The sequence below is a fragment of the Neopsephotus bourkii genome, unplaced genomic scaffold (genome assembly GCF_033783945.1).
Source record: "Neopsephotus bourkii isolate Nb327-2 ecotype Australia unplaced genomic scaffold, CSIRO-AGI_Nbou_v1 NB_809, whole genome shotgun sequence".
NCBI lineage: Eukaryota > Metazoa > Chordata > Aves > Psittaciformes > Psittacidae > Neopsephotus > Neopsephotus bourkii.
Window position 1 is genome coordinate 287,672 of NW_026901305.1, and position 5,834 is coordinate 293,505.

At 45.7% G+C, this 5,834-nt stretch overlaps 1 long non-coding RNA gene across 1 annotated transcript; it reads left to right on the plus strand.

The window, feature by feature from the left end:
- The first annotated feature begins 1,210 nt into the window (after positions 1 to 1,210).
- On the plus strand, positions 1,211 to 1,985 carry LOC133213419 (uncharacterized). The gene is made up of 2 exons (XR_009725814.1): positions 1,211 to 1,434; positions 1,639 to 1,985. It is a non-coding gene; the product is annotated as an uncharacterized LOC133213419 (long non-coding RNA).
- The last annotated feature ends 3,849 nt before the right edge of the window (positions 1,986 to 5,834 follow it).

Below are 5,834 nucleotides of genomic sequence, written 5' to 3' on the forward strand. Positions count from 1 at the left end.
GTGTTCTGCGTGGAGCCAGCAACGTGCAGACACTAATATTCTGAGTCACATTTAACCCCTGCATCACCGTAGCGTTAAGGTGGTTATGGTGGGAGCAGGCTGAAAATTCACATTACCTACTAAAAGGTAGTCATGTAAAAGAATGAGGTCTGTCTGCCCAGAACTGGTGGGCTGAATGCCTGCAGGAGAAGAAAGCTAGTGGTTAATGCAGTGCTTTGGTGGAAAGGCTTTACATGCCACTCATGGTTTAAGAATTTGCATGTGAAATACAAGAGGGTTAATAGAAGCAGCAAGCAAAATCCATCATGCAAGCTGCTGCAACTCCATGCCTCTGGGTCTAGCTAGTGATGGGGCTGGGGAACATTTGGCAAGCCACAACATTCAGCGCTCATAAAAATACAAATAGCACTTGTGGCCTCATCCTGTTCCCATTTATGGCTGATCAGGATGAAGGCCTGTTAGCATATATAGATGGTGAGTCCCTCCAGCAGCTGGGCTTAGACACTCAGTCTGTCTCATAGCTTGGGTGGCCAGCACCCTGTGCTTCGCACACATGATGTCAAGTCACTGGCTGCTGGCCTGGGACACAGTTTAGCCAGTAGCTGGTCCCCAGGTGTCCCCAGCTGCTGGCACCTGGGCACACAAGCCTGAGGCTCACAGTCCCACTCTGGATACTGATACTCGCCTCTTACTGTGGATCCTTCAGGCAGCAGTGCGGTCTGTCCACCCAGTACCTGGCACTGGAGTCTTGCTCTCCCTGCCTTCTCCCCACACAGAGACACAGACCTGTGCAAACAAGTGTCCTGGTCTGTGACAGCTCCTTCAGTGCTCGCTGTTCACACACAAGTGCCAGGCTCACAACCCACTCGAGCTAGGCTTGGGCTGAGCGGGCTGTGCATTGGCTAGTGACCACACACTGGCAGACACCCCTTGCTTGCTCCTGCTGTGGGTACCAGCTGGTCCTTATGGTCTGTGCTGGACTCCAGCTGCTGGCACATTGTTTCTCTCATTCGGAAAGTACAGAGCAGTCAGTCTCACCTCTGTGCCTTGCAGGATTATGGAGCAGATTCTCCTGGAAAGCATGCTAAGGCACATTAAAAACAACAAGGTGGTTGGTGACAGCGAACACGGCTTCACTAAGGGAAAATCCTGCCTGACCAATTTGCTGGAGCTACAGGATAGGGACAAAGCAGTTGGCGTCATCTACAATCAAAGTTTTCTGCTTTCTCAGTACATACGTTTTTAAAAGAGCTTGCAGTAGTACTTGCGAACCTTGCTCTAAGGCACTAGTGTCTGTACTAGAAGCAACACAGGTTGCAGAGGAGCCATGCACCCAAGGGGATAAATTGGTATTGCTTCTGTGTGTTTTCCAGGCTTTCTGGAGAGGCATTGGCAGCCTTGTAAGCAGGGACGGTGACTCTGGGTGTGTTTTTGGTGAGTTGTTGCTTCAGTGGTGTCTTTTTCCCTTACCCTGCGATGTGTGAATTTTTACTTCCGTTGGAAAGAGGTTTCTGGAAGAGAAAACTTCCTCAAAGAAATTGCATTTGTAAAACTCTCCATCAGAGGGGATCTTCAGATCCCTTCTGCTCTACCTCACATCCGTTCTGCTGTACCTCGCATCCCTTCTTGCTGTTGTAGGTAGTAAACTCATCAGCAAGAGGACTTTCACCTTCTACAAAGAAAGAAAGTCCATTTCCTTCCAAAGACACAAGCACAGCGCAACTCCCAGAAGTTGATGGCGTCACTGATTTTGTGCTTTTCAGTTTTAACAGTTGAGACAGCTTAAAAACCTGCTCCTCTCTGCGTGCTTTGGGACAGCCAAAAGCATCGGCAAATCTGCCAGTCCTTTTTGGCAGCCTGATGGATTGCAGCGCTGGAGATTTGATCTCCTTCCTTCCCACTCCTCCTGCCAAGTAAAACCATGTGGGGATCTCTACCCTCACCAATTGTTATATCATCTCCCTTTGATTGTATTTGTGTATGTTCTTCTGTGCTTTTTCCTTTTTTAACATGCTGAAACATCATTTGGGATTTCTGTTTTTCAGGTGACTTGTTGCAGGCATTTTGTGATGCTCAACAGATACCCCCCAGCCCACAGGGACTGGGGACATTGTGCACTGAGGTGCCCATCCCAGCAATGGAATGGATGGGGAACATCGCAGAGCAGAGCCTGAACAAGAGCCATGGCACCGTCCTCCATCGCCTGTGAGACAGGGGCTGGGGGTCCTGTCCCCATTGTCTCTTTCAAGCAGAGCCCCCCCTTTTCTTAGGGGTGCATGTACCTGTGTAAACGGCAGTTATGAAAGTAATGAAGTAACGAGCTGCTCCTTGGGGCATTTGTTTTTTTTTCATTTTTTGCAGGTGTTTTTTGGGTGGTGGAATAAAAAGGGTGATGTGGGGGAGTCTGGTGATGGTTGGTGTCATTTGGGGCACCCCAGTGTCACTGTGGGGGCCGATGTTTTGGCAGGGGATCAGGTTAATAGAGGATGGGGGCACTCCAAACAAAGGAGGGTAACAGCTTGATTTGGGGCTGATTCCCCCAAATGACCTTTCCATGATGGGCTGTGCTTGTGGAGCTGGAGCTGCTGTGTTGGCCCAAAAATATTCCAAAACCCCTGATTCTGGGTCTGCAAGGGTTGGTGGGGGAGGTTGGTCGGGGGGGGGGGGGGATTTCATAGAATTATAGAATGGTTTATGTTGGAAAGGACTTTCGGGGTTTTATTTCTGATGTTTACCCAGTGCCAGTAGAGGAGACTGAGAGGTCTGGGAGGCAGGCAGCTGTAAGCACACCTTCCCTGGGATACCTGCTGCATGCCTTGCTTTGCTTGTCTCTGGTTTAAATTCTGAGTTGGGAGAGTTAAATGAATCCCTTGATCTCAACAGAGCACTTCTGCACGGAAATAGCTGCTCAGGAAGGAAAGATGTCATATCGATGTTTCCTCTGAAAAACCTAAGTGCTTTATGAAACAGAACTGTGAAGACAGTTTGTTTTTTTCCCCTCATCTTCTGCCTTTTAAAAGTAAGTATTAGGCACCCTTTATGCCCTTGTCACTGTCAGGAAGCTCGAGGCTCTGCAGGAAGCAAACCAGAAGCTAGTGTTTGGTAACAGCTCTTTGCTGCTTCTTTCTTTGCCCATTTAGTTTTCTAATGGGGAAAAAATGTGAGGAAGCCACTGTCCAAAGGGCATTCATAAAGGAAGGAGCAGGAGATGGGGAGTGGAGCCTTCGGGGGCAATGGGACAACTGCTTCCCCATTGCATGAATCCTAACTTCTGAGTGGATGCTTCCATGGAACCCCAGTCCTGAGAAAATTGCTTACACACTCTGTAAAGGACATACAGAGGAAAAGAACTATTGTAATAGATCCCACTATGGCTTTAACTCAGTAAACATCATATAGGACAGTATTTCAGTTAATAGGCATCTGACAGTGTTTTTCTGCTGACAGATTTCTCCTGAGTTAGTATCTCTCTCAGAGTTACAACTGCAGATCTGTAATGTGTTACTAATACTTGTGTGTTTTAACTGTGCCGTGAGATACTGGTTTTGGGGTAGTTTGAAGAACTTGGATGAAATTGTCCCTGCCTGTGGGAAGGGGTTGGAATTAGATGATCTTTAACATCCCTTCCAAGCCAAAACATTCTGTGAGTCTATGAAAAAAACCATTTTTATAATGTGAGTAGCTACTTGATTCACATCTGACTGAGATGAGCCAAACTCGTATTGCACAGGTCATTGCTCTAAGTTTCATGACTGCGAGGTGACTCTGGTTTTCCCCATAGCATTAGAAAACACTGCTTTCCACAAGGTGACTCTGGTTTTCCCCATAGCATTAGAAAACACTGCTTTCCACTTGTTTTTCATTTCTTAATACTTAGCCTGAATTATAGTCACTACTGAAAGACCATATCCTTCATGGTTTTTTTTCCACAAAATACACCTGAAATCAGAGCATTTCCCTGAGATGAGGAACGCAGTTCTTTTTGATAATGGACTATAGAAAATATCATAGTCTAGAAAATATTTCATTATTTTCTAGATAATATTTCATTATTTTCTAGAGACAAAGAAGTTGCATAACGTTTAGTATTTTCTTCTGATGTGTCTGCTATTATGGTTCTTACATCTGATAGCAAAGATCTTGCCTGACAAAAAGCAGTCTTCATAACAAGTGGTCCACTTGCCTTGCACAGGCACACTCTACTTGCACTGTTGAACGTGCATCCATAAGTCCCACTGTTCCCTCTTCCAGGAGGGCTCCAGCTCTCTCAGTCATTACTCTTAATGCAACATAAAGTCCAGGAGTGCTTCTTCTCCAGAACTGGGCAGTCACAGCTTTTTTGTAGCACAGTAGCAGCAAATTAATGTGGTATTGACACGGTTGATCAGTTTTTGTTTAGAAAGTGAGTAACAGGAGATCAATGAGAAGTTGAATATCCTTCCTCCTTGAGGTTTTGGGTTCTTTTTAGTACAACTTCATTGAGTGACTGCAGCCGTGTATTCCAGCGTGAATGAATTTATCTTTCTTCCCTTCCTTCCACCCAACTTTGGCCAAGGGTTCTTATGTTTCATTTATGAGTGTGTGCATGTACAGAATTCACTGTGCATTTATCTATTAAACGGGTAATATAGAACAGCACAATATGTAATTTGTAATAACAAATGTATTTTATATGTATTTATAGCATCCATGTCCTTTTAACGTATCTATCTTTGTAAACATGCCAGCGCAACAGGACAACATTCGTAGTCGGCGCGCTGTGGTTTTTTACTGAAGGAAGGTTTTTATTGATTTAAGCTGTCAGCCGCAGTTCACCTCTCTTCAGGCCGTCGTTGCCAAGTCTCTCACTCATCACCTCCATCAGTAAATACTGTATTTGTTGTGAACCACAGTGAGGGCTGTGCCAGAAGGAAGTCCGTGTTCAAGGTTCTTACCGAGAGGAACCAGATGGGAAGTGACGTGCGATTCAGACATTGACTGGGCAGGGTGCACATGTCCCTGTTGGGGTCAGCCACTGCAGCACCAGGAAGAACAGTTCTGGGGTGCGTGCCTGGAAGCCTGGCATAGTTTGACCCCATCAGAACTGTTCCCCTCTCCTGCGCACCTTGTTTCAGAGCCTTGGCCTTGCTTCCAGCCCGTCAGGACTCTGTGTTTACGCACTGTGCTCACTGCTCTCTCAAAACAGATGTGAAAGGAGTTTGGTTTTGGAGTGTTTTCTCACTGGCATCTGTATGCCAAGGAGCATGCCCAGAACACACAAAGATGGAGTAGATACTTTCAGGCTTACCTTACCATTGCCTGTAAATGGTCCTCGGTAGACAAGGGGGCTTGGATCTGAGGGTCTTTGGTAGCACTGTCCATAGCTCCATGGAGGGGCGGGGAAAGAAAAGGACCTTCAAGGGCTTTTACTGCAGATGTCTGGTGATGGCTCAGTAGGTACCCCCCGGCAGATGGGGAACGGGGAGGGGAAAAAGGAAGGAGGGAAAGAAGGAGCGAAGGAGCCATTTGTGGCCATTTCTATCCTGTTTGTGCCCATTTCTTACCAGTTTAAGCCATTTTTTGGCCATTTCTAACTCATTTTGAACCTTTTTTTCCCACTTCTAACCCATTTTATGCCATTTTTTGCCACTTCTAACCAATTTTTGACCATTTCTAATCCATTTTGGCTTTTTTTTTTTAAACACAATTTTCCCATTTCTAGCCCATTTAAATGTGTTTTTTTAAATATATTTTTTATTTCTAAACTGGTTTTAGCCATTTTCAACCCATTTTTTGCCAAATTCTAACCCATTTTAACCCTTTTTTTTAGCTATTTCTAACGCATTTATGCCCAC